At 35.1% G+C, this 22,346-nt stretch overlaps 1 pseudogene across 1 annotated transcript in view; it reads right to left on the reverse strand.

Moving 5' to 3' along the window:
- LOC143245140 (inactive tyrosine-protein kinase transmembrane receptor ROR1-like) overlaps positions 1-22,346 on the reverse strand; it is a 74,521-nt pseudogene that overhangs the window by 11,303 nt on the left and 40,872 nt on the right. Inside the window, exon 5 of the transcript XR_013025483.1 lies at positions 18,706-18,778. The product of XR_013025483.1 is annotated as an inactive tyrosine-protein kinase transmembrane receptor ROR1-like (transcript). The remainder of the gene's footprint in view (positions 1-18,705; positions 18,779-22,346) is intronic.

Here is a 22,346-nt window from a genome sequence, read left to right on the forward strand (position 1 = left end):
GGATTCAAAAGGCGTAACCATTACCACAAAAAAAGAAATAACAATTGCTACGGTATACGCCATGATGAAGGATAAATATTAACGGGTGGCTAGAGGTTAATACAAAGCTTTTACATATGGTACAACCATCTGTCACTAGTAAGGGAGGTGAACTGAGTAGGAAGGAGGTCGTTGCTCTGGTAACACATGTCGAAGGTGGCTTGCTGGTATACCGGAAACACGTGAAGTTAAGCATGAATCTAGCATACTCCATTTATCGTTTTTTTTTTTACATATTTTTCCACCAGAATTTAATGTCGCGTTTTTCGTTACCAGTTCGAATTTACACATTTCTTTCAAAATATAATAAATATCAAGACGAAAACTATACATTGCGGATAGTGCATCATATAATTCAAGTTTGAAATGTGTGCTACATTTTAAAACATTGTATTGTAATGCCACCTAGTAGCACTTATAATTCTTAAAAATTTGGATCTTCTAGTCCATTGCTTATACATTGTGCAGATAATAAAAATATTGTTTCTTGGGGAACGTTTCTCTATAAACTGTAAAACTATATATATATTCCAAAATCCTAATTATCATTACAATTTCGCAATTAGAGTAATGTATGAAGCACGGCTTTCTTGTAATAAACTTTAATTACCCTCATTCATTTTGACCTACCTATTTCATAACTAAATCAGTTGAACTGTTTGTTTGGTTTGTTTTTGTTATACTTAGAAATAAAAACATCTTTATAGCAGTGCAACACTAAAACATTGTTTTTAATAAATATATTATTTATGAAGTTAGGTATAGTTAAACTTTGACCCAAGAAACACATCCACACGTCTATATAAATATAACAGTACTGTTTGTTGTATGTCCATGTAGCTACTTCGCAGAGTTTAGATGGATATTCACCCAAATTTGTTTGGAGGTTCATTACAAAGTTTGATGTTTGAATTTTGCGTTTTTGGTTTTTTTTTTTTTTAACATAACTTCCTTACAGGGGATGGGTATCCCAACTAGTTTCTTAATAAAATAAAATACCAAACAATAAAATGTGTGCACTGGCACAAATTATTGTAAATCCAAATTACAAAGAACATAAAACAAATTACCTTACTGGCATAAAGTAACTCCTCAAGTACAATAGTAATCGCATACCTAAATACTTATGAAAAATACAGACAGATTCAGTTCTCTATCACTTCTTAAAATAACTTTTAATTCTCTTAAATATATCTTTTACTATTTTTAATGCACTTTTTAACTCACCAGTTGATGTGTCACGGTACATGGTATTTATTATCTACACTTGTTCTAGATATTTCTAGAACTTTCTTGATCTTAACATCTTACGTCCTATAGCTAACATTTCAATTAAACAAATTACAACACTAAAAGTATAGTTTACAACAATCTCTTCGATAAAAGAAACAACTATTTAAATACTTTGCACACGGATTACGAGTCGAGCGCCTGAACCCCCTGGCCATGCCGAGCTAAATAAATAATATGTACATTATAGCAATAAATATAGATTGAATATATTCAAATTACAAATGTAAATAAAACATTAACCTAAGAAATCAATGTATCAGTTAAGAACCAGAATGAAAGTATATATATATATATATGTGTGCAGGAAATCTAACATATTATTTTTTAAATTACTGTTCATTGAAGCTATGTATATTATTTTGTTTTCAGAAAGTAAGGAGGATACACCATCAGTTCAACGAGATCTACACACACTTCACACTGTTGTGGCAATATTTTATAATATATATAACAAAAATATTGTTTACGACTGAATTTAAGAAATAAAATAAAAACGATGAAGCTGTATGTTTGTCTAAAGTCTCAAAAATTGTTTACATCTGAAAGTTTTGTGATGAACAAATCTTCCAACTCTTTTTTAAAAGTTTACATTCTGCCGAATAGAGGGCACCACAGGCGTGTAGTTCATTGTGCCAATTTTCGAGATTCTGTCGTCAGATAGCCAGTATCTGTTATACATTTAAAGCTCTGAAAAACTAAATTATAATTAGTGGAAACCATAAATATTGAATCAATGATATATAATACAAAGAATAACGCAAGGCTTGCAGACTTGATATGTTGAGATTCGATATACCTTCACGTATAAAAGAGAGACATACGCAAAACGAGATATTGACATACGCTTCCCCGTCGTACCAAACATCCTCGCCCTTTAAGCAGTGAGGGCATTATAATGTGATGGTCAATCACACTATACTTCGGTAAAAGAGTAACCCAAAAGTTGGCGGTGAGTGGTGATGACTAGTTGCTTTCCCTCTAGTCTTACACTGCTAAATTAGGGACGGCTAGTGCAGATAGCCCTCGAGTAGCTTTGCGCGAAATTCCAAAAAACAACAACGACATACGTTTCTATAAAAATATACAGGAGACTATTCACGATTACTTGATGTTGTTGATTGCTGAATTTCGCGCAAAGCTACACGAGAGCTATCTGCGCTAGCCGTCCCTAATTTAGCAGTGTAACACTAGAGGGAAGGCAGCTAGTTATCACCAACCACCGCCAACTCTTGGGCTACTCTTATAGCAACGAATAGTGGGATTGACTGTGACATTATAACACCCCCACGGCTGAAAGGACGAGCATGTTTGGTGTGACGGGAATTTGAACCCGCGAGATTATTTGATACTTTTGTTTTAATATCAAGAATTATATGAAGTATAGCATTACTATTTATGTTTGGGCGTGTGTGTGCGTGCGCATATAGAAAAAATACTTTCTAAATAAAACACATTATATGATTTTCAAGGGAAACGAAAGCTGATATTGTTGTTTGTTTTTTATTGAGACTGAATGGTAACAAAATTAATCCAGCTTTTAAATTATTAAAAAAAGTTATTACAACCGTTACAGCTATAACTGTTATACACAATAAACACAGAACATAAATTTCACGTATTAAACAAAACTAGTAAGCGAACAAACAGATCGTTCTAAATTCCAGGCACTAAAAGAAAAGAAAAAAAAAACTTAAGAAATAACTTCCCATACTGTGGAGCATCTTTTCTCAATATTTTATGTTATACGTTAGATTCTACAAAGGCAAATACCATACTTTAACCCTATTAAACTAGAATATGAGCTTCTTTCACTATTGAAACACAGAAATCTGCAAATAATAGAAAGATTGAAAAAAAATGTTAAAGCTAAAGCAAATATCACACGAAAAGACCCACTCGAACACACCCATCCTTAGGGAAAAGGTTTCGCGTGCCAGAATATTCTATAAAATTAGATAGGTCGCAATACTTTTCAAATTACAATTTTTTGTGTGTCCTCTGAAAATAAGCAAAATGGGATTAATATTCGATAGATTTTTGATACATGTATATAAAATACCTCTAATATTATGAATTTATATTTCACGTTATCCCAGGCCCGGCATGGCCTCACGTTCCGAGGGTCGCCGCCCGCGTCGCGCTAAACATGCTCGCCCTCCCACCGTTATAATGTGACGGTCAATCCCACTATTCGTTGGTAAAAGTAGCCCAAGAGTTGGCGGTGGGTGGTGATGACTAGCTGCCTCAGTCTTACACTGCTAAATTAACGGCCTAGCCCTTGAATAGCTTTGTGCGAAATTCCAAAACAAACAAAAAACACGTTATCCCTAACGTTAGTACAAAGTTTAAAATATTTGTCACTTTACTCGCTTTAAGCCTTATCATTCCGCCAAGTCTGATTAACACCCGGAAGGTGCTAAATTACTGATTTGTTCTAATTACTTTACGTCCCCACTTCTCTCCAAGGGACACACAGGTGTCAGAAATGGTTTACATTACACCTACATCCGGGAAGATCTGGGAAAAAAAAATACTCCCAAAAGTTTCTGATATAAATCCAGTCATTTCCGAACTTTTTGTAACATAATTGAATGTGATCAACACCATGAATCCGCAGAACAAAAAATAGTCCTTTCACAGTTCTAGAACTACTTTTAATTGGCATTGACCCTTGTGCTTATCTATTTTGTAGTAGTACCTGAAAGTTTCATTCCATAAGATAAAACTAGACATATATAAGTTTTAAAAATCAATCAAGATAGTGCACAAAGCATTGTGGACATACATTCGTTCAAGTATTTCCATAACAGCCACGTGAACCCCATTAACAAAAGAAAGGAAAAATAACCATGCATCAGGACGTCTGGTTAAAGCTACTTAATCGAAAACACTATAGATGTGAAAAAAGTGTGGCCAAAAAAGGATTCAATGTTTGTCTTAAAGGAACGAAAATCAAAACTGGTTGCCATACTGGTAGCTACATTTATAAAATTGATAATGGTTTTACAGCAAGTATTCATTCATCAGTTGGACAGGCAGTGTTTTTTTGTTCAATTTGAAACACGATGGTTAATAAAAGCAAATACTTTACTCTACTTAAATTACTATATTTTACAGAACCAACCAAATTATTTATAAAAAAAATGCCCGGCATGGCCAAGCGTGTTAAAGCGTGCGACTCGTAATCTGAGGGTCGCGGGTTCGCATCCCCCTCGCGCCAAACACGCTCGCCATTTCAGCTGTGGGGGCGTTATAATGTGACAATCAATCCCACTATTTGTTGGTAAAAGAGTATCCCAAGAGTTGGCGGTGATGACTACCTGCCTTCCCTCTCGTCTTACACTGCTAAATTAGGGACGACTAGCACAGATAGCCCGCGAGTAGCTTTGTGCGAAATTCAAAAGCAAACAAACAAATCTTTATAAAATAGATGGTGGTAATTTTCTCTCTATCCTCATTGTCTTAGATAGTGTTAATAACGTAATTTATAGTAACGCCACGGAATCTAACTAAACAGTTTCTTGTCATCAATCTTTTGAAAACTTAAGCTAGATTCTGCTAATCTAGTTCGAATAGCCTAACCAGTATTTATGTTTCTGCGTGTGTGTGTGTGTTTCTTATAGCAAAGCTACACCTGGCTATGTGCTGTGTTCACCTGGAAGAATCGAACACCTGAATTTAACGTTGTAAATCCGTAGACTTAACGCTGTTCCAGTGGGGGACTTATATTTTTGTATGAAGGCTACAGGCCTAGAGGTGATTTTCACCTTAACTTATCATCAGTTCCTGTTATCCACCTTAACTTATCACCAGTTCCTGTTATCCACCTTAACTTATCATCAGTATGAAACGGGGTCACAAAATACTTTAGTACCACGCTCTTCTTCTACACTGTCACAAAACTAAAAAGGAAAAATACTGTTTAGAAACTATAGAAATCGGCAACGAAAATGGCCACTCACTAAATAGTATTTGGCAAGGTCTATTCGCCGTTCATACACTTGACCTCTCCCTACATTCTGTCACCTTCTTACATAATTTCTGTCACATTTAACCTTTGTTGTCTTTGTAACAAAATATAGCCTTAAGTTGTTTAGTACTGGTCATACATGTAATATGTTCCACCATTAATAAAACTTTGTTCCCCAGTAGCATAACAGTATGTCTGCGGACTTACAACGAGATAAACCGGGTTTCGATGCCTTTAATGGGCAAAGCACAGGTAGCCCATTGTGTAGCTTTGTGTTTAACTTCAAAACAATCAATAAAACTCAGTATTATAAATAGTCGTTTGCAAACCTATAATTATATTAGCATGATGTGCTTTCTTATTCAAGTATCTGCACGTGCATTCCCCCTATAGTTTTCCTGTTGTAAATCAGTCATCTTTAAACCGAATGACAAAAAATCAGTCAACTTTCATTCTTAGGTGAAGCTGCAGTAAAGTTTTCAGACAGATAGTTCACGTGATGTTTTGCGTAGGCGTGCACAAAAAATCTGATCAAAATTAAGTGGTTTATGTTGAATAACTTTATACACGTGGCTTACATTTAACACTCCTACGAAAAGTGGGGCCTAATAGGCCCCAGAGCAACTTGAAAGGTTATTAATATTAGGCTAATAATTTTGTATTTAAATGAAATTGCCATTTAAATCCATTAATGAATGGATTAACGAGATTCCCACTGTCCCTATCTACTATCTAGCGAAACCACAGCCAGGGGAACGGGCTTGGAGAAATCAGGACTAGAAACGTCTTTTCGTAGGAGTGTTAAACCAAATCTAACAACTAACTGTATGTTGTAAAAATCTGTCAATGTAACATAAGTGGAAAAAATAAATCCATGAAAGTTAAGTATGTTTTTCTGTCATATAAAGTTTTCGTACTTTGAGCACGAACTAAAAAAATAGGAAAAATACAATCAAAATTATATATTTTATATCTCATGTATTTCGTAAAGTATTGCTTTGAAATCTGTGATATGAAGTAAGGGTTCTAATTGGGCACATCCACTGAAAATATTTAATACTTTGGATTATCATAACCCGAGATATAAAAAGTGGAAAATTGCTAAACTATTACAGTGTGTCCTGCAGGTTGGTTGAATCACACGTCTTATTACTGTGTATTGGTTCATATGCTAGAGTAGATAATGTAAACCCATCACGTAATAGCAATTTGTTTGTTTCGGAGTAAAGCGACATTGGGCTATCTGCTGTGACCACCGTGGGGAATCGAACCCTTAAATTAGTAAGTGGATAAACTTACTGCTGTGCCCACCGGGAACGCGGGATAGTAATAAACAAGCAGTTTTTACTCTATAAAACTGTCACAAATTTGATAATTTTTATGTATGTGTATTTGGGTTTGAGAAACTTCTGTATAAACTATGACAAGTGGGATCAGAATGATACAAACTTCAAGATTATTTTGATCAAAGTTATGAATAAATATGTAAAGAGAATAAAGAGCCAGAGAGACAAAAACAAAACAAAATTAATGTGTAAACAGTACGTGTATTTACCATTTCAAATAGATATTTATAAAATTTAACAAATCCTTATTACTGTTATTAGCTAGTTCACAGCACTGCAACATACTGTTTGCAAACACGTGTCCCTATTTTTAGTTATTGTACATTTGTTTCTTAATCCTGTCTATTGTGTAGCTTTGTGTTTAATTCAAAACAACAACTTATAAATTTGTGGGTTAAGGCGTTCGACTCGTAATCCGAGAGTCTCGGGTTCGAATCCCGATCACACCAAACATGTTCCCCCTTTCAGCCGTGGGGGTGTTATAATGTTCGGTCAATCCCACTATTCGTTGGTAAAAGAGTAGCCCAAGAGTTGGCGGTGGGTGGTGATGACTAGCTGCCTTCCCCATAGTCTTACACTGCTAAATTAAGGACGGCTAGCGCAGATAGCCCTTGAGTAGCTTTGCGCGAAAATCAAAAAAAAAAAAAAATTAATCATGCCCTCAAAGGAACAAAGGTAAGTTCGTAGTTAAGCAACTAATTAATAATTTGCTTTCGGTGAAAAAAATAGTCAAACAGTTCATGTGAAAGCAAATACTTTAAAAATATTATTATTGAAAACATGGCCATTACGTTTTTTTTGTTATTAAGCACAAAGCTACACAATGGGCTATCTGTGCTCTGCTCACCAGAAGTATCAAAACCCGGTTTATAGCATTGTAAGTCCGCAGACATATCACTGTGCCACCTGTGGTGAGTACAGTAAATCTAGCTCATTGTGCAATTTTACGCTTAACAACAACAACAAAAAAAAACTAATACTAAAATTCGCATTGCAAGCTCCACCAAATTGTTTAAAATGAACTATATCAAGAAGTTTTGTTGTTGTTGTTATACAGAAAATACTGTTTACTGCAATTACTCACACTCTTTCTCTTCTATATAATGTTAATCATACTAACAGTGAAGACACTGCCTTATGAATTGACACATGGAAAGAATCAGTATACAAAATGAGAAATTCTTTAACAAAATTTGTTTGTTTATTTGTTTGAAATTTCGCGCAAAGCTACTCAAGGGCTATCTGCGCTAGCCGTCCCTAATTTACCAGTGTAAGACTAGAGGGAAGGAAGCTAGTCATCACCACCCACCGTCAACTCTTGGGCTACTCTTTTACCAACTAATAGTGGGATTGACCGTCACATTATAACGTCCCCACGGCTGAAAGGGCGAGCATGTTTGGTGAGACTTGGATTCGAGCTCGCGACCCTCAGATTACGAGTCGAGTGCCTAAACTCACCTGGCCATGCTGGGCCCTTTGACAAGAACAGTCCACAATGGATTCTGTTCCTATAACTTTCGTGGTCATAACTAGTACTTCCTTTCCACTATTTCCTTATTGGTGTTGAGAATCTCTAGATAAGATCAGAACGAATAACAACTGAGTTGTTTGGTCTATCCACCCTATGGTAGATCAAAAACAAAAAGAACAAAAGTAAGGGGTGTGCCACTCAACATTGTTGTTTGAGGATCATTATATTGTTAAGTATGATGCTTTACATGTCTGGAATAATTACGTGTATCGTGTGGTAAGCGGATAAGTATTATTATATTAATACACAAGAACGCAGCATCTGTTGTTACGTAATGTAGTGAAAGACGAATAAAATGTCTGGTTAGCGTTAAACGCAACGCTTGTAACTGGCTGTATGCACTCTGCCAGTTCTGATATCGAACTCGGATTTTAACTTTACAAGCCTTTATGGTGATTCACCGAGTGTCCAGAGTGAGTAATATAATTAGTTCTCTGGACCATAAAGTAACAACATGTACTAGATTTTCAATTAAATAAGTTGTTCCTAGTGAAATCTTTACTCTGCAAAAGGCAGGTGTAAGCTTAAATAATGGGTGTAGCTACATATGGGATTCGAGGGTGTGGGTGACGTTGAAAGCAATTTTCATAATTTCAAATTTAATTGTTACAAATAATTTGTTACACATTTTGAATTCAAATAACTCGTACGATTTTTGGTTTGATTGTTATGGAGCAAAGCCACACTAAGCTATCTGCTGTGTACACCGCGGGGAATCGAATTCAGGATTTTAACGTTGTAAGTCCATAAACTCCCGTTATCCAACTGGGGGACAATTCGTATGAGTAATGTCTTAAAATTACAGATTTGTCTACGTTTATTGATATTTAAAATACACGTGGGTCTTCACTACATACTGTTTAACAATTTAGACCCCTCTTACTATAATTTCTTCACTGCGCCCATGACCAAATATTGACGACCGTTTTTTTAAAGAATGCATAATGAAAAGCACATTTAATATAAGATGGAAAATCATGCTATCGTCTGCTGCAATAAAACTGGAGTAAAATCATAAACAGTTTCGTAACTGCTGGAACGAAGAATGTGTATTTTCACATACGTCATCGTTACTGATAATAAACTAGTCATGATTTCATCTTAAGCTGAGACCATTAACTGGGGTCGGTCAGAAGTACATGCACTTCATTGTTCTCATTGTTTTATTTCTCGTTTTCACCCTTTACTTTGTCATTGTAACTCTGTATACTTGTCGCTGACTCTACGAGGGGACCAGGAATGTACCTGTAAAGGCTTAGAATTTTGGTTGATCCTTTTGTACTTTAATCAAAATAAGCATTTTCTTTAGTTTTTCACGTCAAATTTTGGCTCAATAACTCACCGAAGTTCATGATAGGTACATTTCATACAAATAATCCACCCTCCTTAATTTCCGATTACCTTTTTACACCTCTGATATTTAGACCCTTGATTATAACTTTAATAAACTATCAGGAAAAGTATAATCTAGAACCGAAACAACTGCTTATAAGTTTGTGTTGTTTAGATTTTCATATTTTCAAATTTTAGCAGTATTTAATGGATTATTATAACTATCAGCCTAGACCTTATGATAAGGGTACTTAACAGTTTTCTGTTCACATCTACTATCTTAAAGGCAAGAAATTATAATACACAATACTCAACATTCTCCTCTCTACAGCTGCGACATTAAAGCCAAGAAGAGGTAATGATACACAATATTCAACATCCTTCCGTTTACAGCTGCCATCTTAAAGCCAAGAGGTTATGATACACAATACTCAACATTCTCCAGTCTACAGCTGCCACCTTAAAGCCATGACGTTATGATAACACAATACTCAACATTCTCCAGTCTACAGCTGCCATCTTAAAGTCAAGAGGTTATGATACACAATACTGAACATTCTCCAGTCTACAGCTGCCATCTTAAAGTCAAGAGGTTATGATACACAATACTGAACATTCTCCTATCTACAGTTGCCATATGATAGCCAGGAGGTTATGATACACAATACTCAACATTCTCCAGTCTACAGCTGCCATCTTAAAGTCAAGAGGTTATGATACACAATACTGAACATTTTCCTATCTACAGTTGCCATATGATAGCCAGGAGGTTATGATACACAATACTCAACATTCTCCAGTCTACAGCTGCCATCTTAATGTCAAGAGGTTATGATACACAATACTGAACATTTTCCTATCTACAGTTGCCATATGATAGCCAGGAGGTTATGATACACAATACTCAACATTCTCCAGTCTACAGCTGCCATCTTAAAGTCAAGAGGTTATGATACACAATACTGAACATTTTCCTATCTACAGTTGCCATATGATAGCCAGGAGGTTATGATACACAATACTCAACATTCTCCAGTCTACAGCTGCCATCTTAATGTCAAGAGGTTATGATACACAATACTGAACATTTTCCTATCTACAGTTGCCATATGATAGCCAGGAGGTTATGATACACAATACTCAACATTCTCCAGTCTACAGCTGCCATCTTAATGTCAAGAGGTTATGATACACAATACTGAACATTTTCCTATCTACAGTTGCCATATGATAGCCAGGAGGTTATGATACACAATACTCAACATTCTCCAGTCTACAGCTGCCATCTTAAAGCTAAGAGGTAACGATACACAATACTGAACATCCTTCTATTTACAGCCCGGCATGGTCATGTGGATAGGGCGCTCGTCTCGTAATACTCCCGTCACACCAAATATGCTCGCCCTTTCAGCTGGGGATAGGGGGGGGGGGCTATAATGCACAGTCAATCTCACTATTCGTTGGTAAACGAGTTAGCTATGGGTGGTGATGACTAGCTGCCTTCCATCTAGTCTTATACTGCTAAACTACGGACAGGTAGCGCGGATATCCTTCGTGTAGTTTTTCGCAAAATTAAAAAACAAACAAACAAACCTGTTTACAGCTGCAATCTTACGGCTAAAACGTTAATATATGGCATTCAACTCCTCTCTATTTACAACTGTCGTCATGCATCCAAGATGTTATGAGACACGGTATTTAAGTCTTTTGCTCACAACTATCATCATGCATCCAAGATGTTATGAGACACGGTATTTAACTGCCTTTTGTTTACAACTATTATCATACATCCAAGGCGTTATGAGACACGGTATTTAACTACCTTTTGTTTACAACTATTACTCTACATCCAAGGTGTTTTGATAAATGATACTCAACTGTCTCACGTTTATAAATGTCATACTGCACCAAAGATGTTACGATACACGATATACACCTGCCTTCTTTTTTTTTTTTTTTTTAAAGAGGGAAGCCGAAACGAATATGATAACATTTTAAAGCATGCCAACTTACAACTCTCCAGATTCGGAACGGAAACGAGAGAAAATAAAATGTTTCAAGATTTCAAGACAGAAAAAATGTTAACTCTAAACTTAAGAAAAATAAAAACACCAAAAAAACAAAGTCAACACGCACACACGTATATATAGCATACTTTAGAAGCAAGATGAAGCTAGCAAGACCGAACCCGCTAATATTACAGAAGAGTGCAAAGTTAAATCCATTAACATGTTTTAAGTTTAAGCCAACTTCGCATCTGGCTTCGTCTATTTATAAGGATGGTTTAATTATAGTTTCTAGATAAGCAGCTGTTATATAGAATAACATTTCATTTGACTAAAACATGAATCTATGGTGACCTCAAAAACAACAGTATCAGTATGTTTTAATCATCTGTTGTCACTGGTTTTGTTTATTTGTTATTGTTGGGTATTCATGGTTTTTTTTGGGGGGGGAGGGCTGTCTGTTCTTTAAGTTCTCGAGAAATGCCATATCACAAACTCCAAATCCGAATGGTAGTACATTATGAACACATTCAAAAATTAGAGAAATATTAAAATAAAAGATGAAATAGAAGAAAAACACAACAAAAAGTATTGTGGAAGGAGAAAGGCTTGAAAAATCATCAAATGTGAAAAAACAATTCATGAAAACGTTTCAATTCACTAATTCTACAAAGTGAAACACGAGAAACTGGCACGAGCGTTGCAAACTTCAATTTCACCTCGTTTCTCGGACCTACCATGTCGTTCTTCCTTTCCTGTACTTGGTGTTCATTGTATGCGAATGAGAGATAAAATAAAAGTTTGTTTTTCCTGAAAAATCCCAAAGAGCATTTTCTATTTTCCCTCTCCGTCACCAAACATGCTCGCTCTTTCAATCGCGGGGCGTTATAATGTGATAGTTAATCCATTATTCGTTGGTAAAAGAGTAGCCCAAGAGTTGGCGGTGAATGATGATGACTAGTTGCCTTCCCTCTAGTCTTACACTACTAAATTATGGACAGCTAACACAAACAATCCTATTCTCCAAAACTGGCATTTTATTATAACTTACTGTGTATCTTTTTAGTCGTGACCAGCTTTTGTTTGTTTTGTTTTTGAATTTCGCACAAAGCTACTCGAGGGCTATCTGCGCTAGCCGTCCCTAATTTAGCAGTGTAAAACTAGAAGGAAGACAGCTAGTTATCACCACCCACCGCCAACTCTTGGGTTACTCTTTTACCAACGAATAGTAGGATTGACCATCACATTATAACGCCCCCACGGCTGAAAGGGCGAGTATGTTTTGGTGCGACCGGGATTCGAACCCGCGACCCTCGGATTACGAGTCGAACGCCTTAACACGCTTGGCCATGCCGGGCCCTTTTTATTATAATTAATTTGGTTTGATTCGGTTCGAATTTAGCGCAAAATTACACAAGGGCCATCTGCTTCAGCCGTCCCTAATTTAGTGGTGAAAAACCCAGCGCCAATGAACAGTGGGAATAAACAAACTTTATACCCACACACACAGACAGCTGAAAGGACGAGCATGATTGGTGGATCGGGGATTCATCTCGCGACCCTCAGATTGATTATTACATACTGTTCGGAAAGTCACTGTGCAGTTTTGTATTCAGCATTCATTCAGTCTATTTAAGCCAGCAACTGATAGCGGTGTTTAGAAACAAAATAAGAAGGATCCAAGCCTGTATTGATGCCAATGGGGGTCACTTCAACATTGTTTATAATTGTCATTCATATTTACCTCCTGTACTCTATATTGAAACATAATAAATATATAAGTGCACAGTGACTTTTCGAACACCCTGTGTTAATAAACGATACGTTGAACAAACAATTCTAATTTCATGTTAGTTAGAATTGATAAAAGTTATTCATTTACACTCCCGAAAATATTTGCTGTTGTTGTTATTGTTTTGAATTAAGCACAAAGCTACACAATGGGTTATCTGTGCTCTGCTCACCACGGGTATCGAAATCCGGTTTTTAGCAGTATGTCTGCGGAGCTACTGGGGGGCGAAAATATTTGCATCGGTCATGTTTCCATGCGCAGTATATAGTCATTATAATGTGTCAAGAGATATTTCCTCCGTTTGTTTAAAGTTCTCTAGGCTTTTATATCAACTATAAAGTTTCAGGCTACGCCGTTTGGCATGCAGATTTTATTTTGACTGTAGTATGGCTATTATGAATGTCTACATGTGCCAGTAAATCGCCCAAAATAATCTTGTCATGTGGGATTTCAAGCTTTCTCATTAAAACCTTATTTGTTTTATGTTATTTTATGAGAGTTAAAAAGAACCACATGTCTGTTGGCGTGTTCCGTTCTGGGCGTTATATTACCAAGTTTCTTTACAAAATAAATATAATCTCAACACGCGCATTTCCTTACATGTTGTGCCTTAAGGCTAATATGCACATGTAAGCTCGAGCTAGTTCAATCATATGCATGTGAAGATTAGATTACAAGAGTTCCTACAATATATTTTTGCTCTCTTTAGGAAAAGATAAACAAAACTAGGTTCTATCAACACTCAACAGTAATGACACGTTTTGTCAGGGCAGTTCAATTTTATGTACCTTTAGAGAAACAGGAAAAAAAATATGTAATTATGTATTATTGTAATCAATAACTCAAATTATTCTGTTTGCAAAAAACTTTTATATGGAGGAAAGAAATGAAACAAAACAATAAATTACAGTGTGTCAATAAGACATTAAATTTAAAAAAACAACACCTATTTTTCGAAATGTTGCTGTTATTTCCAAATGTAGTGGACTATGCGTTTAACATATTTTACTACAGACCATTTATTGTCACACAGAAAAACTCGTAAAAATTACATCCTTACCCGTGATTAATCCTAAATGGTTAGTCCCAACATTAAGGGACATCGATGTTAAAACGGGTAATTCTGACTGACTGATTAGTCATAACGGCATTTGAAATTGTTGTTATGTAAGCCTAACTGACTAATAAGTCAATAAGAGATCAGGTGGTACTGCTTAGTTAGGCAATCTCAACTGATCGTTTACTAATAACAACAGCAGTATTGTTTCTAATAGTTATGTTTGTTTAATCATACGACATTGAACAGCATTGTAACTTCGTCAGTTAATTCTAAATTACTTATTGATGCAAGGAAAAAATAATTTAGGGTTACTTATTGGTTATAACAACTTTGATAATATTGTTATGTCGAGTAATATTAAGTACTTTAGTGCTAACGATATTGGATAGAACTGTTATATAGCAACTGCAGAAATTTGGTTACTAGATAGGTTGAGTTACGAAGGTTTCAGTTTCCTCAAATACATAAAATAGACCAGCTGGAAATTTAACAATTATATACATGTTTCAAGTTTAATATCTACGTAAAAATTTCCTATTCAAACGCCACAAAAATATTAGCATGTTACTTGTGACAGATAATGCAGGCTAAATTTGAGAGCGGTTATCGCTTTCGGATACAAAGATTCGACGCCTAAGTTCGAAAATTCATTTATCGAAACATTCATGATATATGAGACACATACTGCATTCATTGTTATGAAACATTACCTTGTCGCAAAATATTACTTTAAAAGTAGATTCGATCGATACTTTTCACGTCGAACTAAATATTTTCCTGTCATATCAAAGGTTCAATTAGTATGTAAAAGTAGGGTTCCTATAAAACAGTTACTATCGGAGTATGCACCAGCACTCTCTACGTAGGGATGGCAAAGATGACTGTATTGAAGCAAATACAAAAGTCATCTGAATTTTCTTCTCTACAAGTCATTAGAAGCTGGGTAGGCAGGGCTATCTGGCATAGTCACTCTATCTAAGGTATAGTGATAAAAGCTGAGCTTCTATTCAAACACCAAACTTTCGATAGACAAAGTGAGAAGCCAGTAAGTAACGTATGGATTTTATTCTCCAAGTAATATCGAGACAGCTTAGTTTCCTATGTGATTATTAGCCGATCAAGTGATACATACGCCCTATACTGTTGGATGCGTATTGCGCAAATCCCGCCTGTTCTCTAAATTTGTAGAACGTTCTTCAAAGCAAGAATTAACAATATGTGGTTTATGTGTTTTCAAATACTGTTGAATGTTCTAAAATCTCGCTTGAAACTAAATAAGCCAACCCGCGAAGAGTGACAGTCATTATATTACAAGCGTTGGAAGCAATAATTGTGATTAACGCTTATTAACCGGAAACTACAACATTTGACCAGAAACGTTTATAGATTTTGAACGTCACAAACAGTTCAACTTCAGTGTAATATTTCGAATGTTATTGTTCTATGAAGACATTAAATGTTGTCGTTATTGAAAAGTTATGGGTGCTTAAGCTAGCTAGCTGTCAAGGAAGAAATCTGCCTTCGGTGAACATCGATAAATAATTCAGTACTAGACCCAGTACAAGAATCATTACTGTCTGTACGTTTGTAAAACTGTCGTACATAAATCATTATTTGTGATAACCGTTATTATAAGTCGTATTGTTGTTTGTATATTAAAATATATTTGTTAAGAGAGAAGATAATTTGTACGAATCTTCATGACAAGTATCATAAATTTATTACATATCAACATTTAATCAAGTTCTAAATTGAAATTAAGATTTCTGGATATACGAAACTGTAATACGTAACTTTATCAGTCGTGATGGATGGGGGGGCGTTATAATATGACGGTCAATCCCACTATTCGTTGGTAAAAGAGCAGCCCAAGAGTTGGCGGTGGGTGGTGATGACTAGCTGCCTTCTCTCTAGCCAAATTTTATAACGCCCCCACGGATGAAAGGGCGAGCATGTTTGGTGTCAAGGGGAATCGAAATCGCAACCCTCAGATTACGAGTCAAATGTCTTATTCACCTAGCCATGCCGGGCCATCTCAAAATGAAAATCACAATAGATAAATAATTATTTTTTAGACTTAATGATATAACTTATATAAATTATTTACTGATTATTTCTGTTATTAAACTATATTGGGACGAGTAAAAGGTTTTACATTTGTGAATCTAGAGTTTAGCAAGTGGAATGTGGGAGAAAAACAATTTACAATTGAAAACAACAGAAAAAATACACCTCTACGTATTTTACTGCTGTATTTTGTTATTAAGTTATCGTGTAGTATTTACTTCAAGTGGATATCGTCTCTAAGCCTGACAACTTTCAGTAATTCCAGTTTACTTATTAAAGTAAATAAACGTTAAACGTACTCTTATTTAAACGATACAATTTTATTTATGTACTTAACTTGGAATGGGGGGGGCACTGCTCTTACGGGCAGGGAAAGACGTTTAGCTGCCTCTGTAAGCAGACGTTCGTCGTAACCCATAAGCTTGTTTTCACTCCTTATAATGCAGAATCACTTTCTACGTGGTATTATTTCATCTGTCCCTGTGCGATATGCCTTTTGTTTACACGATATCCCATAGAGTGCTGTCTTAAAGCTACTTGTTTTCCATCCAATTACCATTATTTTCCTTTTTCTAGTCACTTTAGTCTTACGTTGACTAACTACAGGCTACACTACTCTCTGTACGATTATTCAAACTTTAAGCAAAATGCAAGAAACATTCGCGGTCTTTTTCCCATCGCCCCCTGGCAGCATTTTTTTTGTATTATAAATGATATCTACTTCTTTTTTTCGAAAAGAAAACCACAGCAGCCAAGCGTTCTGGCGATGAAACACTTACGCTCTGTTTATTGAATGATGTAGCCAACTTCTGTTTTGAACACACACCAACAGTTACCATTGTCATCTCGTGGAGCTAAGAATTTATTTATTTATTTTAAGTAAAAAAAATATCTCATAGTTTTCGAAAAATATACCTATACTAACTTTAAATTGCAGCAGGACTGCGTGAACTTCGAGTAACAGATGTTTCTCAAAACAACTCTTGTATATTGTGTTATTGAATCTATTTTGGGATCTCAAAGTTCAAAGTACTTACGTTTTTATTGTACTGTTCCTTATTATCGTAAGGTTATGTGAAATTTGGTTTATAGGTCTTTGGCCATAACGGTAGAAACTTGTCAGATAAACAAGTTCACATTAATAAAATTAATTCATAAAATTTGACACTTGTGCTCTTTGGCCATAACGGTAGAAACTTGTCAAATAAACAAGTTCACATTAATAAAATTAATTCATAAAATTTGACACTTGTGCTCTTTGGCCATAACGGTAGAAACTTGTCAAATAAACAAGTTCACATTAATAAAATTAATTCATAAAATTTAACACTTGTACTCTTTGGCCATAACGGTAGAAACTTGTCAAATAAACAAGTTCACATTAATAAAATTAATTCATAAAATTTAACACTTGTACTCTTTGGCCATAACGGTAGAAACTTGTCAAATAAACAAGTTCACATTAATAAAATTAATTCATAAAATTTAACACTTGTACTCTTTGGCCATAACGGTAGAAACTTGTCAGATAAACAAGTTCACATTAATAAAATTAATTCATAAAATTTGACACTTGTGCTCTTTGGCCATAACGGTAGAAACTTGTCAAATAAACAAGTTCACATTAATAAAATTAATTCATAAAATTTGACACTTGTGCTCTTCTTCTTCTGATCAATGAATGTCATTTAATATTGGAAAGTGTTTATATATACATGTACATACACCATGTTTGTAGTGACGCATGAAGAACTGTACCCGACATTCATTAAAAGTGATTTTCCGGTTTGCTTCATTAAATCGCACAAATACTAAAACGAAGGCAGCCAGTTAATAATGCTCACTGCTCGATCACGAGTTACCGTCGTCTAATCAAATAGAGGGATTTAATCACCACTTTTAAATCGCACCAAGAGCCGAAATTGCGGAGTGCATTTTTACGGCAAAGCCATGATTTCTAGGGTCCACAGTCCAAACATTTCCAGACATAAATAGATAAGTGATTTTTATCCACTTTAAAGTTTTGAATTACGAAAGTAGTAGAAGAGAGTTTAAGATTTGAAAACGTCTTAACTTAATGAAGGATAAATTTTAAAGTTAAATGACGGTTGTTTACAACGGGTTCATCTTTATGACCCTCTTCATTAACAATTACGTTTCAAAAGAATAACAGTGTAACAAACAACAATAAACGTTGTGAATAGTAAAATAGTGCTTGATTCGTAAAATAATTTACTTTAGCAACTAATACGTTAAGATAATGTCTCACCTTCCTCCTAACCCTGGAAAATGAGGAAAACTACCAGAATAGTCAGGCACTGAAGCTGGTGGGCGAATGATACCTGAAAGAAATGGTTTAACGAAACAGTTTGAAAACATAAAGAAATATAACTTTCAAGAAAACGTATTACCTGCCTAGTTTAGATTGTTGTCACATTGAAGTAAAAAAAAGTAAAATGTTAATTTTGAGAGTTGAGTGCGTGTGTTTTATTATAGCAAAGCCACATCGAGCTGTCGGCTGAGTCCATCGAGGGGAATCGAAATCATGATTTTAGCGTTGTAAATGCAAATACCTACCGCTGTACCAGCAGGGGAGTGGAATTATGATGCTATTGTAATCATTAAAAGTAATATTACCAAGCTGTTGTAATTGTTGGTGTGAAATATCAAGGTTACTGTCATTAGGCTACAAGTACTATAATTGCTGAGTAGTGGTTATTATAGGCATTGCGTGAATGAATTATGTTAATGTATTTTTTAAGTGAATTAAGTAATTAGGCTATAATAATCATTGAAGTGAAATAATATATTAAAATAATACAAACTATGAAAGTTTTCTTTATTAAAACAATTTTATGATCATAAAGTACGGTAGTACTTAATAGTGGGGATCGTGATGAAACAAAATGGCGGTCATAAAAATCGCTCGTTTAAAACCATTTTTAAAACTTCTGAATATTAAGAATGACTCTTACCCAGTATTGACTGAGGAAAACTAAAGTTTATTGTACTTATCAAGCCACCTACGTCGCTATATACCTGTGTATGGTGTGAATCAAAATTTCAGTATTTGAACGAATTTTCATCTCAGTAAGTAGGTGACTTTTCCAAAGAAGCATACAGAAAGAATGAAGAAACTTAGCGCTCTATCTCTTTTATGGAACTCTTCCGTCTGGGATCTCAATAATTCCTTTCTTGTACCTAGTATATATGTACCTATAATAATAAAAGAGCATGTCTCTGCACGTGTGACCGCCATAACTCCAAGAGGAAAGAATCTAGAAACGTGAACTTTTGCATCCATACTAAGTGGATCTTGAGGGTGTGCATTTTGGTAGTATTAAGTATGTAGGTGGTTCCTTATACGATAAACAGAGATAAGACAGACACATTATTTTATTATTACAGATCTTAGACTCACGTGCGCGCGCATCTTTTTAATGAAGCAAGCTAGTGAAATACGACATAAAAAATAAGTGTGACTGTCATAGATAGCTCCAAAAGGAAAAAAAAAACCTGGAAACCTGAAAATGTTCATCCATACTAAGTAGGTCCTCAAGATGTATATATGGATATACGTGGTTTCTCATATGGCAATTAGAGATAAGACAAACATGTTCTTTCATTATTACAGATATTAGAAAATATTTAAGTAGAAATCACAGACAAAAATTCTTTTATTATTATATTTAACTCAATGATAAAGTTTTTGATAATACGTTCCCCGCTGGTAGAGCGGTAAGTCTACGGATTTACAACGTTAAAATTTGGGGTTCGATTCCCCTCGATGAACTCAACAGATATCCCGATGTGGCTTTGCCTTACGAAAACGCACACATTTTGTTAATAAATAATTCTTAATCTATTGTACCTCTTTATCACATTTTTATGATTCTTAGAAATAAAAATATTTTAAATATCTTTAACTGTTTTCTACAGGGTGTTCGGAAAGTCACTGTGCAGTTTTGTAATCATATTTTATTATATTTCAGATTTTGATCCCAATATGGTTTTAACAACTGAAGAACGTGTATGGCTCGTCGAACACGTATTCCAAGAAGGTGATAGATACACAGATGTGGTGCGACACCGATTTGCTGAAAAATTCCCAGATACACCTGTTCCCCATCACAATAAATATACAAGTGCACAGTGACTTTCCGAACACCCTGTATATTCTTCTACACTAAAACAGGTTCAGAAATACACGCACTGGCGCAGTCATCTAAAATATATTAGCATAATAACCGGAAAGAAGTCCTTGTAGTTTCACTGGTATATATATATATACGGACGAGGCACTGCTTTTGTAAGTGTATATATATATATATAAACTCTAGCTAGCTATAGTAATATACAAAGTCTTAATGCTGCAAAATGTATTGAAATAAGAAATTCAAAACTACTTTTTGAATTATGATTTTTTTGTTTCAATACTTTTTAAAACATTAAAACTTTGTATGTTACTAGCTAGCTAGGTTACGTATATATTGATACCTACTTGTTTAGACCTTCGGTCGCGAAAAACCGACTCAAATTTAAGTAAAAACGTTAGAGCTGAAAAACGGGTTGGAGACATCAGACTATGTAACCGTAATCCAACAATACAAGAAACTTCTTCTGATTTAATAAAAATACACACATAAGTGAAATCTGTAAAATGCCTTGCCAGGAACATAAACATAGAAAGAAAGGAGACTATGATGTTTATAGATGCTGTTTACCTTTGGATTCATACTCGAATAAAGTAAACCATATAAACCGGAAGTGAAGAAATGACGTTGCAAGTGGAGAAAGAAAAGTAATAGATGGACAAGTGTCCTGAGAGGTCAAATATCAAATTAGATTACAACAAAGCACGGTGTATGATATTAATTCTGGAAAAGATAGAAACGCTGAAACCTCTAAAACCATTACTGCTATATACAGCTGTATCTTTTTTCATACTTCATGGATTTCGAATCTAAAATGAATAGCAGAGTCAAGCAGTTTATTTCTACTAATCGGTACCTTCTGGGACATAATATTTCAACATTTGGAGCGACGCCTAGGGGGGTCGGTTTTTCGTGATCGGGAGTCTTAAATTAAACCAAAACCACAATCAGTAATGAAACATACATGCCGTCATTGGTATTCTAAGAACAATTTCCAAAAAATAATTGTTTTTGAATTTTGCGCAAAGCTACTCGAGGGCTATCTGTGCTAGCCGTCCCTAATTTAGCAGTGTAAGACTAGAGGAAAAGCAGCTAGTCATCACCACCCACCGCCAACTGTTGGGCTACTCTTTTACCAACGAATAGTGGGATTGACCGCCACATTATAACGCCCCCACGGCTGAAAGGACATGTTTGGTGCGACCGGAATTCGAATCCGCAACCCTCGGATTACGAGTCGAACGCCTTAACACACTTGGCCAAGCCGGGACTATTGATTTGCTATAAACATTAACTTAGGTCTTGCAGTATCTTTCCCAAAACTACAGAGTATACTACACGCTATTGTTTAGAGATGAAAACAACACTCTCAAATTCAAACTAGGAGGAATTTCTTATGTCCTTTTCTGTTATGTTCAGTAACGTTATAATTACTGTAGATTTCCGAGGCTGGGTAGATTATGCTTTAAGATATGAAATTAATCGTAGATTTTATTCATAAGCTTTTCTGAAGATCTGAGATCTGAAAGGTCATGAACATTTAGTGAAATATTATTGTTTAGACAAAAATATGATTATTCTATTACACACAAAAAAAGTGGATAATCATGTTTAGTAGGGTTAACTCAATATTCTGTTAGTCTTTTATGCAGCAGAATAGCAAATGGTTTTGTAGAACGATACTATATGATTCATCATTGTGTTGAAAGACATGGAAAAATCTTGATAAATAATTTATAAAAAGTTTTAAGTTTGT

The sequence above is a fragment of the Tachypleus tridentatus genome, chromosome 2, assembly GCF_004210375.1.
Source record: "Tachypleus tridentatus isolate NWPU-2018 chromosome 2, ASM421037v1, whole genome shotgun sequence".
NCBI lineage: Eukaryota > Metazoa > Arthropoda > Merostomata > Xiphosura > Limulidae > Tachypleus > Tachypleus tridentatus.